The sequence below is a fragment of the Rhinolophus hipposideros genome, assembly GCF_964194185.1.
Source record: "Rhinolophus hipposideros genome assembly, chromosome: 4".
Taxonomy (NCBI): domain Eukaryota; kingdom Metazoa; phylum Chordata; class Mammalia; order Chiroptera; family Rhinolophidae; genus Rhinolophus; species Rhinolophus hipposideros.
In genome coordinates, this window is record NC_138050.1 from 18,808,809 (window position 1) to 18,824,264 (window position 15,456).

General features: G+C 36.4%; 1 protein-coding gene across 3 annotated transcripts in view; it reads right to left on the reverse strand.

The window, feature by feature from the left end:
* Positions 1 to 15,456, reverse strand: part of CAB39L (calcium binding protein 39 like) — a 137,032-nt gene that overhangs the window by 115,828 nt on the left and 5,748 nt on the right. For 2 of the 3 annotated variants that reach the window (XM_081045880.1, XM_081045881.1), the window contains exon 2: positions 2,269 to 2,344. The exons of the other annotated variant lie outside the window; for it this stretch is intronic. The gene's annotated coding sequence lies outside the window, so the exon portion shown is untranslated. The remainder of the gene's footprint in view (positions 1 to 2,268; positions 2,345 to 15,456) is intronic. 3 annotated transcript variants of the gene reach the window in all.

The following is a 15,456-nucleotide window of genomic DNA, read 5'->3' on the forward strand; positions in this document are numbered from 1 at the left end:
CCTTAGAATACTGAAATTCCAACCAACCCCGATAGCTTACATGCCACTCACGCCAGTACCGTATTGTGGTTCTGCCTTGTTTGACAAAGTTGACATTATTATTACTGTTCCCTTCTACCAATGTTGGCTTAGATTTATTCATGTTTTCTTCACTCCCTATTTCTTCTTTCATTTCATATGTTCGTTTTAGTACCATTTTCCTTCTTCTAGAAGTATACCATTGTAGACCCTGAGAAGGAAGATACCTACTGAGAAGGCCTCCCGGTGGCTAACTGGGCTCAAATTAAAAAACAACAACAACCTAGCAGTAATTTCTACATAGGGGCCTTTCCCAGGAACTGCACCTCAGGGAGAAGCTTGTACTGACCTGCCTGCCTGCACAGTGTTCCTGCCACCTGAGCTAGCTCTTATGAAGGAGTTCCTGGAAATCTATTTCAACCAAAAGGACTGAGGCTTATCCCTGTCTAATCAAAGCTGCACAGCTATCTCCCCCATCAGCATCTTCACTGATCAATCAGGACAATGCCTTTTGGACCAATTAAACTGTGAGGATTTGGAGTCCTCATTTACATGAGGACAGACCAATGAGAGACCATGGACGGGGACCTCTGTCTATATAAGTCAGCTCCCCTCTGGCTGGGTGAGCATACTTTTCCTTTCCACTGAAGACAGAAGACTGCGTCCCCCCTGCTGTAGCTGAAACACTCCGGAGTAGGGTGGAGCAGACCAGTGCAGAACAGATCTGTTTAGCCAGAGAGGGACCTCGCCCCAGGGCCGCCTTGCCCCAGGGCCACCTCACAGCCTTGCTTCATAATTGAGCTGTAACACTAGGTTCCACAGCCACCATTGAGCTGTTTGCACTAAATAAAGTTTCCTTTTTCACTGCACCTCAAACTGGGGATTCCTGTTGGCGTTGAATTGGCACCAACAACCATCAGTTGACATCATTTAGAATAGTATTTTTTTAAATGTGGGTTGTGACCTACTGGTTACTCTGCACTTGGCATTCTGCAGCTTGACAACAGTAAATTGAGTGTTTCTTGTTATTTACCCTACTTAGTAGTCACTGGATTCCTTAAATGTGAGGATTTGTGTTTTTCATCAATTCTGGAAAATTTTTAATGGCAACTACAGATATTGCCTCATTCCTATTCCATGCTTTCTTTGTGGAACTCTGATTGGATCATCTCATAATCGCTTCTATTATTTTTTATATCTTTTTTCTCTGTGTATGGCCTTCTACGTATTTTCTATTTTTAACAGTTTTTCACATGCTGGTTTAACATACCATTTCATTTTTAAGTTCCATAATTATATTTTCATTTCTGATATTCTATTAGGTTCTTATTTGAATGTGCCCAGTCACTTCTATAGTCTATTACTCTTTATTTATATTTTAAAATCCCTTTTTTTAATTTATTAAACATGTTAAACATTTATTTTATGTATGGGATAATTCTAATAGGTAAAATCTCTATAGATCTGTGTTAGTTGTTTTTGGTTTCTGCTGACTCCAGCTCAAAAACGTTTTGATTTGTTTCCCCTTATGTTTTGTGATTTTTATATGTATATGAGCTTATTTGTTAGAATTTCAATTATGATTATTTGATAATGGGATGATAACTCCCTCCGTGGAGGATTTGTGATTGTTTCTGCCAGGTACCAAAAAGCATTACAGACCCAAGTCCATTTTTAATTAAAACTCTCTATTTGTGGAGTTTTAGGGACCATTAAAATAGTGTATTTTAAATCCAAGTGAATGTGAGCTGGTAATCAGGACTTATTAAGGGAGTTTTTAACTCTACCCAGAGCTATACACTTCTCCAAAATGGTCTCTGATTAGGCCCCCTACACTTTGCAGAAGTCAAGGAATTTTCCCCAGTCCCCATTCCTCTCCTTGCACCAGTTTCTCTGGCAGCACAAATCCATGGACTCTCCCAAAGTATTCAGTGACTTTAGCACTTGCTGACCTCATAGAATGTACTTGTTTTGTTTCTAGCCCCAGAAAGTTTCCCTTCTTCTTTTGCTTTTATAAGTTTGTCCACTCATTTTAAAGGGATTTCTTTTTTTTAAATACAGAATCTAATATTTTACATATTTGTACTCTATCATATTGCCAGAAATGGAAGTCTATTTAATACTTCTGCTATTACTTTGTAAAATTTAAATTAGGGTATTGCATTTATTACTGATAAATTTTATTTTAGTGTGTTACTGTGGTCTGCAAGTCTGTCAAAAACACTTACAGTCTTGATTGAGTTAGCTTACCTCAGAAGTTCTGTATCATCTGCAAATTTATTTCAACTTTCTTAGCCTTCACCAAAGTCACTGATCAACCCAGCTTCTGAAGAAAAAGAAAGGCTTCAAAGTTAATTTTGAAAATTCAACACATTTTCTTATGGTTATCAGGTATATAGAATTGTAAATTAAATTTCCATCATAATTATATACAGACAAATCAAATTAAAATAGGAAAATCCCCCTACCCTAACTACTTCAAGTAATAGATCTTTTAAAAAGTAGTATTGAACTGAATGAAAATATTTTGTCATCAGGGGAAACCAGCAGAAGTGTTAAGGGCTGGCTTGGCTGAGGGAAACTCTAGCACAGGGGTGTCCAAACTTTTTTCAATGTTTTTTACCAAGGGCCATATGCGGTAAAATACACAAACAGTCGGGCCACTCACTCGATGTGAAGTAAGTATTGCCTCACCTGGTTTATTTAAATAAACTAAATATATTTTTGGAATTTGCTGCGGGCCAATTAACAATGGATTGCGGGCCGAAGTTTGGACACCCCTGCCTAGCACCTCTGAAATCTCATCAGCCCTCATCTTCCACAGGTAGAAATACAACTTATTTAAACTAGCATCTTAAAGGCCAATGGTTACAAAAAAGCTGTGCAAAGCTTAGAAGACGTTTCAAGTGTCACACAGGGAAACTTTGAAGGGTTTTGCTTTTAATGACATGTTGCAAACTCATGCCCACTAGTTTTCTGTTTGTTTTCTGCTTTGTCATATTTAGTTCGCATCTTTTACTAATTTCAGTCATCAATGAAACTTGTAAAGTTTGTATCTCCAACGTCAATATAACGGTGTGTATGTGCGTGTGTTTACATTTTCCCATCAGAAATGAGAAAACTTACAATTCTCTCCTTTAATACATTGCTCTAGCATGAAGAACATATAAATCACTAACTTTGGATGTGCCTTTTTATTTTCTGAGTAGCAACTACTGATTTAAATAGAACATTTAGCTCCTAATGTTCTTTCTTCTCAATTTTTGATACATATCCTGCAATAATGTAGTAGAAAAAGAACAGGCTTTGGAGTCACATAGGGCTGGTTTTAAATCTCAACCTCTCTGAACCTCTTAGGAAAATAATATCACGAGTTTCAAAGAGCCAAAGACACGCATGCGAAGTCTGACAATTAAGTTCGCAAACTTGTTGCAAAGATGTTTGTGGGGACAAAGCCCCCAAAAGCAGTTTCCAGGCTCTCGGCCTCACATAGAAAGGTGCTGGCTCGGGTAGTAAATGGCCATCAACTGTGATCAGATGGCCATCAGCTGTGGCTAGTTGGCCGTCAGCTGTAACCCGTAAGCCATTGGCCACTAGTATAACGGCTGTGGCTACGCCAGCAGAGAGGAATGGGGGCTAGCAAGAAGATGGTGGCTGGCAAGCACGGACTGCTGTTAGGACGGCGGGTTGCAGATTATGTAGATCCTGCTTCCTGTGTCTCCAGCCCAGCCGCCAGCGAGAATATATTGGTGTGACTCCCCTATCTATGGCTCCGTGGGTGTTCCTTTTTGGCCTCTCCATGTCCTGCGTTCTTATGTGGGGAGCGGGAGCAGAGACCCTGCCTGACAGCCTGCATGACAATGTTGCTAACCTTTTTTGATATCAGAGGGATTATTCATTATGAATTTGGACCAACTGGACAAACAGTTAACCAAGTTTACTATTTGGAAGTGCTGAAAAGGCTGCGTGAAAAAGTTAGACGACTTGAACTTTTCACCAACAATTCCTGGCTCTTGCATCACGACAGTGCACCAGCTCACACGGCACTGTCTGTGAGGGACTTTTTAGCCAGTAAACAAATAACTGGATTGGAACACCCTTCCTATTCATCTGATCTGGCCCCAAATGACTTCTTTCTTTATCCAAAGATAAAAGAAATACTGAAAGGAAGACATTTTGATGACATTCAGGACATCAAGGGTAATACGATGACAGCCATGATGGCCATTCCAGAAAGAGTTCCAAAATTGCTTTGAAGGGTGGACTAGGAGCTGGCATCAGTGCATAGCTTCCCAAGGGGAGTACTTCGAAGGTGACCATAGTGATATTCAGCAATGAGGTATGCAGCACTTTTTCTAGGATGAGTTCACAAACTTAATTATCTGACCTCGTATATGGCCTAGAACAGTTCTTGACATATAACGTGTACTCTATTATGTTAGTTGTCTTTCTGTGCAATTTTGTGCTTAATTTCCACTTTACTTAATCTATTGATGGACTTTCCAGACTAAATTTAAGTTATAAGAAAGTTAATGTATCAAATATAAAGTTGATAGACTTCTAAGGTTTTGTTCAACATTTTGCAACACTTATTTTATCCAAAAATATACATAAAATACTTTTAAAATAGCAATACAACAATAATAATACTGAATATACTCCATTAAGAAGGCACAATCCTATGGAACACAAAATCCTATAGAACACAAAATCTATGTTCTAACGTCACTAGAAATGTTCCTTTTCTTTTGTGGTATATCGCCAAAACGCTATAGAGTTATGTAAATGTGTTTCAGTTCCGTTTTACATTTTTCTTTTCTTTCTACCTTTCTATATAATTTTATTTTTGAACCTGTAAACATAAGCATACATGATTCTAAGATTAAAACTATATAATCAGGTTATATTTAGAGAAATCTCTTTTCCATCACTGGCACCTTTTCCCTACATATAGATTACTCTGTTTACTGTTATGTGCCTTTGGGTTTTTTCCACTTAATAATATATTCTGCATCTCGTTGTATATTGGTACATGGAAACTTTCTACATCTCTTTATGACTTCTGGGGGAAAAGGTGATTTAAAAGGGACACCATCTACCTAAAGATTGTTCCATTGTTGCATATACTTTAATAAGTTCCGTTAAGTCATTTTGATTGTTTCCAAGCTTTTGCTAATACATAATGCTGTTGTAACTAATCTTATACAAATGCCCATTTATATTTTATGCCAGTGTCTTTAGAACAAATTCCTAGAAGTTAGATGCTGGATTGAAGGATAAATGCATAGGCAATTTTGCTGGATATTGCGAAATTCTCTCCTGAGCTTTGTGTTTTTGTATCTCTATCTGCAATGTATCAAAGTGCCTGTTTCCCAGGATTTATAGAGTATGTATTATAACTTTGCATTTTGGTGAGAAGCTTAGTGTAACTTTTAGTTTAGCTTTTATTTGTATTTCTCTTTGTATGACTAAAGTTGAACATATTTTATATGTTTGTCATCTGCATATCTTTTTCTGTGAACTGTTTTCATCTCTATCACATTTTTCTACTGGGTTGTTGGTCATTTCCCTTGATTCTTAAGCAGTTTTGCTCTTTGTGGTATAAAATTAAATATCTCTTCTCACATTGTCACTTTTTCAACTTTGTTCATCGTGTAATTTTTTTTTAATACACTGGGATTTATCATTGTTTTTATTTTTTTTCTGGGATTGAGTCATAGTTATAAAATCCTTGGCTTACAATTTCATAGCCATTAATTTGTACCATAGTTGTTTTGATTTGTATTTTGCCGTTGAGAAGTTTGTTGCTAACTTCTTTCTGCCTGGAAACCCAGAGGAATCTTTCATTATCTTCAAAGACCAATAGTTTTACTGGGACATGACTCAGAGTTAACCATTCTAGATAAATTTTCCCAGAACACAATAAGGCTTCTCAATAAGTAGATTTAAGCCTTCTGTTATTTCCAGAATGTTTTCATGGATTGAAGTTTAAATATTAGCTCTATTATTGTTTTTTCTTCTTAGGAAATCTAATTTTACATATTGTCTATATCAATCACCTTTTCTCTCTTTTCACCTTTCTTCATTCAATTTTAATTCTTTTGGCTATCTTTATGTCTTTCCTCAATGTCCCTTATATTCAGTCAAATTCATTCTCCATCAGTTACCTTGAATGTTAACTTCATTTTAAAAGATAGCTTTTCTTTTTCTTCATTTTATTTCCTGAGTTCAGTAAATTCCCTTTTTATATCTTCCATTTTTAGTACATTTGTTTGGGGGTTCTGAATTTGTATTTGAGACTTTTCCTCTGAAAAGTCTTGTTTAACGATTTGTAATTCAGGTAAGAGTATTGTGCTCTAGAGTTCTTAAAGCTCTGTAGGTGAATGTTCTGGGAGAGGCTTTTCATCATCTGAAATATTTTGACTCACTTTATGTTTTCTACTTACAGTAACTTTATATGGATGCTGTCTACCATTTTTTGTTCATTTTGAAGTGTTTTGATTTTGCTGAACTAGGTAACTATAGTAAATAAACAGGAATGAGGGATTTGGAAGAATGACTGGATTTTTTAGTTCAACAGCACCTCCTGTTGGTATAATAAAGAACAGTTTTTAAATCAATGACTCCTTTTTGAATGGGGGAAAAAGGTTGATCTATCCTCTATTCTGTTTCACCAAGATCCTTAATTTCTACTACCTCTTCGTTCTCGTTACCACCAAGCCTCAAGGTAAATGGTGCCCCATGGTGCCCCTTAAAGTCACCTTCTTTTCCCAGAAGCAGGGCCTTTCTCAGACTGCCTCTTTGGTCCCTCACACTTTCAGTTTCCCTCCTTTTGCCTAACAGTTCTCAAACCTCCAGTATGTCCTTCCTGAGGATGGGGCTTTCTCTTTCTAGTTATTTAATCTGCATCCTACTAACCCTCGGTCCTGCTTACTTGTCATCTGTTCTGAACAGTCTCAACCTCACTTGCCACTTCAGTGTAGGTTCCAGGGCTGGCTCTTCTACATTTCAGTGTTTATTTTGCTACATGCCCATAATTTGAAATTGAGACAAGGGTAGTGGGGTTTCATTTGCTCACTTTATAGATCTGTATGGGTTTTTGTTTGTTTTCGTTGTGTTTTTTTTTTTTTTAAGGTGTCTGGAGAGATCTGAATTTAGAGAGTTGTCATCATCCTATGGAAAGCTGGAGTTAGGTTTTCATTTTTCTTTTCTTTTTTTAAAAAGATTTTTTTATTGGGGAGGGGGAACAGGACTTTATTGGGGAATTGGGGAACTGTGTGTACTTCCAGGACTTTTTGCCAAGTCTTGTCCTTTCAATCTTAGTTGTGGAGGGCGCAGCTCAGCTCCAGGTCCAGTTGCCATTGCTAGTTGCAGGGGGCGCAGCCCACCATCCCTTGCGGTCGTCGAACTGGCAACCTTGTGGGTTGAGAGGACGCTTTCCAACCAACTGAGCCATCCGGGAGGCAGCTCAGCTCAACGTGTTGTGTTCAATCTTAGTTGCAGGGGGCAGAGCCCACCATCCCTTGTGGGACTCGAGGAATTGAACTGGCAACCTGTGGTTGCGAGCCCACTGGCCCATGTGGGAATCAAACTGGCAGCCTTCGGAGTAAGGAGCATGGAGCTCCAACCACCTGAGCCACCGGGCCGGCAAGGTTTTCATTTTTTAATTTTTAAATTATTTTCTAGTTTTATTGCATGTGGTCAGAATTTTGACTTTTAAGTTTTTGGAACTGAAGTTTTGTGTTCTAATATATAGTAAATTTTTATAACTGTCCCATGTGCACTTGAAAATATGTGTTCTCAATTTGTGGATCTAGACTGATACAAATCTGTAAGAGCTACCTTGCTGATTATGTATTATTATTTTTTAAATTTACTGGGGTGACAATTGTTAGTGAAATTACATAATTTCAGGTGTACAATTCTGTATTACATCATCTATAAATCCCATTGCGTGTTCACCACCCAGAGTCAGTTCTCCTTCCATCACCATATATTTGATCCCCTTTACCCTCATCTCCCTCCCCCCAGCCCCCTTAGCCTCTGTGATTATGTATTATGATTAATTTTTTCTGTCCACCCTACCTTTATTTTGAGAGGTATGTTAAATTCCCCTATTATTAGTAGGTTTCTATTTCTCCTTACATCTCTTGTAGTTTTTATTTTATGAAAACTGTTGATGTGTCATTTGATAGACATTTCAAAAAATGTTCATTGTGAATGTAGCCCTTACCTTATACAATTATCTTTTATCATAATGCTTTTTGAACTAAATTTTGTCTTGTCTGATACCAAGATGATGAACTGTTTTTTTAAAACTTTGCATTTATTTGATATATCTTTGCCCTTCCCTATATTATGATTGTTTTAAAATTATTCTTTATTAATTCCGTTTATTACTCTTACTTTTTACAGCTGTACGTTTTGTATGCTACAATCATTAAGTAAGTTGAGACCATATAATTTATTAATACACTTGATATTTTTGGTGTGATGTTTCATGTCTGATTCATTTTTTTGTCTGTGTACACAAAAATACATATATACAGAATGTGTGTGTATTACTATGTGGTCTGCTTTATTTGATCTTTTTGAGAGAGGTATTTCTTTTAGTACTTAAGAGAGGTTTTGTGTATTTTGTTCTTGGGGTTAATTCTATAGTAATATCTTTATATAATACTGTTCATTCCCCTTCCCTCTTTTTAAGATACTGTTATTTCCCTGCTATTAGCAGTAACAAAATTAGTAATTTCCTCTTCCTTTCCTTCTCCCGTCATCTTGTATTGTCATTGGTATCATTTTTATTAGTGTTTTGTCTTTATATATCTAAGTATGTATACTTACTTACAGTATGTTTAAGCTTTCATCAGTCAGCTTTAAGTGGTGCTATCCTTTTCCTCTCAGCTAATTCCTAAGAGGCAAACAACCACCTTAATCTACTTTCCGTTTATTCTCGCCTTCTCTGCCCAATTTTTTTGTGGGTTATAATATTTCTACATTGTCAGCCTATATAACATGTACATATCATTCCATCACTATTATTTCCATATTTTAATCTTAGTGCTACAAAAAAAAATATTTTCAATGCTAACCACCTGACTTAGTATTGAAGATTCTCCAATCATTTCTTCTCTAATCATTGTCTGAAATTTGTTCTCTCGTATGTTCTTTAGGAAAGATTCATAGGAACAATATTCCTTGAGTTGTTTCATGTTTATAAATGCTTGTTGATGTCCTAAATTCTTGAAAGATAGTTTGGTGAAATATGAAATATTTATTTCCTTGAGTATTTAAAAAATGTTTTATTATCTGGCATAGGTGTTGCTGCCAAAAATCTAATCAAATCTGATTTTCTTTCCAAGTTGAATTGATCTTTTTTTACATGGATACAAAAAGGTATTTGTGTGTGTGCGTGTGTGTGTTAATTTTTAAAATCCAACAATTCTATAAGAATATATATCTCAGTGTTAACTATTCTGGGTTGAATTTCCTAGATTCGCTGTGTGTCTTTCAACATATATAGATTTAAACATTCTTTAATGTCAGGTGTTCTTGAACTATAATCCTAATAGCTGTTCTGTCCCATTGCTTTGGTTTACATTTCATTGTGATAAACAACATAAAATTTGCCATTTTAACCATTTTTAAGTACACAATCCAGTGGCATTAAGTATATTCACATTATGGCATTAGTGGCATTATGTAACTATCACCATGGTGCTTTGATACACTTGGGGAACTCCTAATACAGATATTTTGGCTCCTTTTGCCTGTCTTGTCACTTTCTTTTCACTTCTTAAAAAAAGAAATCTTTGACTTTATTCTATTTTCCCCTTTCTATTCTCTATTTCTCTATTGTGCTTTCTGTGATGTATACTCACTGTTTTTTTCTCTAACCAACATCACTTTTTCCTAATTCTTTCTTGAGTTCTGTTAGCTCTCATCTCACATCCTTCTATAACCTCGTCATCTCATTTCTGAGTTTCTTTTATTTGATTTGTGTAGTTCTTTCAAAGGTTTCATCTTTTCCTTAATTTCTCAGTGCTTACATTGAAATGTTTAGATTATCATTTTCATCTACTGTATGGTCACATTTTTTGATGTTTTCATTATATATGTTTTACGGCTCATTTTTAAGTTTTTTTTCTTACAATAACTTAGTATATATAATTATAGTCCCTTGCCCCATATATTTTTGTGTTATCCTAGACTAAGAAGAGGTTCATTCCTGTATTACATTGTATGGACGTATGTCAGTTTTTAAAAATCCATTCCTCAGTTGAGGTGTAACTGGGTTACTTCCAGTTTTTGGTGATTACAACTGCTATAAATATTTGTAGAGAGGTAATTATAGATGTTCATTTCACATTCATGAGAAAAACATACAAAAGTCATTAGGAAAATGCAAATTAAAACCATAATGAGATGTCACTACACATCTCATATGATGGCTAAAAAAATTTTGAAAACTGATAATGCCAAGTGCTGGCAAGAAAGAGAAGTTAACGGAGCTCTCATATCTTGCTGGTAAATTTCAACCTAGGAGTGGGATTGCTAGGTCGTATAAGAAGGGTATTTTGATTTTAGGAGAAACTATCAGTTTTCCAAACGTCTGTAGTATTTACAGTCCCACCAGCAAGATTTCAATACCATTTCTTTGCATCCTTGCTGCCACTTGGTATTTTTCCCGTTTCTTTATTTGGAGAGTGTGTAGTGGGATTTGAAATTTGAAGATAGTGTAGTGTTATCTCATTGTGGTTTTAGTTTGCTTTCCTTCAATAACTATTGTATATTTTTCTCATTTAACACAAAATAGTGATCATTTTCCTATGTCATTACATCAGCTATGTCACAAAACACCCTTTGAAAATATTGCTTTCAAAAGGTTGAAATATAGCGTATCACGAAATGTAGCCTATCGTGGGTGTTATTTAACAAAACTATTCTACCACTGGGTATTTTTTATTTCCAATTTTTCACAAGTATGAAATTACATTGTGATCATAAAACTTTAACTCCATCTCCATTTCCATATATGTTTCCTAGAAGGAGTAAAAGAGTATATATATTTTTGTGTCTTGATGTATGACAAATTGCTTTGTTTAAAATATTTCTTTAATTACAAGTTAAATGTTTTATATGTAAGCCATTTATGATTGTTCTCATGTGATTATGAGTTCATGTCCTTTACTCATTTTCTGTCAGGGTATTGACATTACATATTTTCTGATTTGTAAGAGATGAATACACTCCCCAAAGGCCCCTAACATACTACACATATGAAGCAAGATAGGCCTACTTCTGATCTCCTCACTCAATTCTTTATTCTATTTGAAATATGAAACACACTTCAAATGAGGAAACATTTATCCAATCATCAACTACATGCAAACATGTGTTCACCAGACTCATGATGGACTCTTGCCTTCCAAGAGTTATTTGGTTTCTCACAAAGTAATATACAAATGAAGAATTTGAGTAGAGGAGATTGTGATTGAATAAAACCTGTCTATACTTCGAGAGGAAAGAAGTTGAGCTATTCTTCAATTACTTTAAAAAGAAAGTAATTTTAGACAGTGGGAACCATTTTTACAGAGAGAAAGGGAAAGCATATAGTAATCCCCAGGTCTGCAAGTGATCATATGGGCAGGCCATTAGCATAGTATTGAAGCGTCATAAGCTACCCACTTTTTTCCTCCCAAATATAAGTCTAACAGAACCATCAAAAGTTCATGAAATTGTAATAGAAAAGACAAAATTGTTCCTTAAAACATAACACATATAAAAATAACTTTCTTAAGCCGCTTTACAGCTGTGGCCTAGGGAAGAGGCTGGGAAGAGTGTGACACTACTGAGCTGGGAGTCAGAAGACACCTCCCTTCCCAACCCCTGCCTTTTCTGGGCTGCAGCACAGGACAATCACAGCTACAAAGGCACACGCAGAGGTCAACAGCAGGTGGCAGAGGCAGCTCTGGGCTTTCAGCAGCTCGGAAATCTTGCGCCCTCCACACCCCCCAACGGAAGAAGTGCCCTAAGACTCAGGAGACCTGGGCACAGGGAATAAACCCACCTCCCAGTGGCTGGCTGTGGTACTCTCAGAGCCTCCACTCTGTTACGTGCAGGCAAGAGCAGAAACTGCACCGACTTGGTGAAAATTACCATCCACAACCCATAGCCCCACTCATCTAGAACTGCAGTGCCAGGGACACTCTGGGCGCCAGGTGGTCAGCTCTGCCTCCACAACATGCAAAGGATTCTTTGTACAGAAGAGGACAACCTAGAGATTGTTTAGTGGGTTTAAGCTAAGACGGGCGCTGCTTTTTTTTTTTTTTTTGTATTTGTGATATTTCTACCTATATTGAGTATGAGTTATCAGTTGTTTTTACATGTGAGTGTATCTGTTTTTTACTTTGTTGTTGTTGTTGCTGTTGTGTTTCTTGATTTGTTTTGTTCTGAAATTGCCCTACACCAGGGCCCATGTCAAGCGGCACAAGATTCAACACACCCAGTGGCCAATTCCAGACCAAACCAGAGTATTAATGGGTCTGACCCACAAGTGACACACACAGAGGGAATTCTCTACAGACACAATGGCCACAGAGGCCAAGCCTCATTTAAGTGGTCAACCCTCACATAGCAGATCATCCACTGTGGGCATACCCAAGTCTCACAACTAGTCAGTCTAGGAATCAATCCCATCTACTGACAAGCCAAAAGCAATTAAAGCTCAACTTTAACAGGACAATATACACAACACAAGGGTCACCTTTGGAGCACACACACAGGAGAATAGGGAAGTGGTGCAAGTCAAATATAAAGGACACATTCTACATAAGATCACCCAGCAAAGACCAAGAACCCTAGGGGATCTACCTAATACATCGAAATAAACACAGAGAGTCAGCCATAATGGGGAAACAAAGAAACATGTCCCAAATAAAAGAACAGAAGAAATCTCCAGAATTAGAACCAAATGAAATAGAGATAACCAACCTATCAGAGACAGAGCTCAGAACACTGATGATAAGAATGTTTAAGGAGCTTAGTGACGACATAAAGAAGGATAAATTATAAAGGACAACCAGTTAGAACTAAAGAATACAGTAACTGAAATACAGAACACACTTGAAGGAATTACCAGCAGGTTAAATGAAGTAGAGGATCAAATCAGCACTTTATTAGACAAGTTAGCAGAGATCATCCAAGCAGAACAATAAAAGGAAAAAGAATTAAGAACAATGAAAATAGTTTAAGAGACCTCTGGGATAACATCAAGTGCAACAACCTGAGCATCAGAGGAATACCAGAAGGTGAAGAGAGAGAGCAAGGAATCGAGAATATATTTGAAGTAATAATGACCAAAAACTTCCCTAACCTGGTGAAGGAAACCGACATAAAAGTCCAGGAAGTTCCAACCAGCACAGAGTTCCAACCAAGATGAACCCAAACAGGCCCACACCAAGATGTATCATAGTTAAAATGGCAAAGGTTAAATTAAGACAAAGAGAGAATCCTAAAAGAAGCAAGAGAAAGACAGCGGGTTACATACAAGAGAACTCCTGTAAGACTATCAAATGACTTTTCTACAGAAACTTTGCAGGCCAGAAGGGAGTGGCAGGAGGTATTCAAAGTGATGAGAAACAAAGGCCTACAACCTAGATTGCTTTATCCAGCAAGGCAATTATTTAAAATTGAAGGAGAAATAAAGAGCTTCCCAGAAAAGAACAAGCTACAGGAATTCATTACCACCAAGCCAGCAATGCAGGAAATGTTAAAAGGGCTTCTGTAAACAGAAGAAAGATGCAAACAATCTAACTAATGAAGACAAGAAATACAAATAACAAAATGGCAATGACTATGTACCTATCAATAATCACTTTAAATGTAAATGAATTAAATGCTCCAATCAAAAGATATAGGGTGGCTGAGTAGATACGAAAACAAGACCTTTGCATATGCTGTATACAAGAGACTCACCTCAGATCAAAAACACACACAGGCTGAAAGTGAAGAGTTGCAGTAAGATATTTCATGCAAATGGAAATGAGAAAAAAGTTGGAGTAGCAATACTTATATTGGACAAAATAGACTTTAAAATAAAGAATACATCTAAAGACAAAGATGGGCACTATATAATAATAAAGGGATCGATCCGACAAGAGGACATAACCTTAGTAAACATCTATGCACCCAACATAGGAGCACCTAAATATATAAAACGGATATTGACTGACATAAAGACAGAGATTAACAGTAATACTATCATAGTAGGGGAATTCAACACACCACTGACAACAAGGGACAGGTCCTGCAGACGGAAAATGAACATAAGTGCAAAAATCCTCAACAAAATATTAGTGAACAGAATTCAGCAATACATTAAAAAGATCATACACCATGATCAAGTGGGATTCATTCCTGGTATACAAGGTTGGTTCAACATCCTCAAATCAATTAATGTGATATACCACATTAACAAAATGAAAAATAAAAATCATATGATCATATTAATAGATGCAGAAAAAGCATTTGACAAAATCCAGCAGCCATTTATGATAAAAACTCTTAAGAAAGTGGGAATAGAGGGGCCATATCTCAACATAATAAAGGCCATATATGATAAACCCACAGCTAACATCATACTCAATGGGGAAAAGCTAAAATCATTCCACTTAAGATCAGGAACAAGGCAAGGTTGCCCACTTTCTCCACTTTTATTAAACACAGTTCTGGAAGTTCTAGCCACAGCAATTAGACAAGAAAAACAAATAAAAGGCATCCAAATTGGTAAGGAGGAAGTAAAATTGTCATTATATGCAGATGAGATGATACTATATACAGAGAACCCCAAAGACTCCACCAAAAAACTATTAGAACTGATAAATGAATTCAGTAAAGTAGCAGGATACAAAATTAATATTCAGAAATCAGTTGCATTTGTACATACCAATAATAAAATACCAGAAGGAGAAATTAAGAAAATAGTCCCATTTACAATTGCTTCAAAGACTATAAAATATCTAGGAATAAATTTAACCAAAGAAATAAAAGACCTGTACTCAGAAAATTATAAGATACTGAAGAAGATACAAATAGATGGAAACACATACCATGCTCAGGGATAGGAAGAATTAATATCATTAAAATGTCCATATAGCCTAAGGCAATATACAGATTCAATGCAATTCCTATCAAACTACCAAGGATATTTTTCACAGAAATAGAACATATATTCCTAAAATTTATATGGAATCATAAATGACCCCGGATAGCCTTGGCAATCTTGAGAAATAAGAACAAAGTGGGAGGTATCATGATACCTGACATCAAATTATGCTAGAAGCCTATAGTAATCAAAACAGCATGGTACTGACAAAAAAACAGACACGTAGATTAATGGAACAGAATAGAGAACCCAGAGATAAATCCAAGCCTATA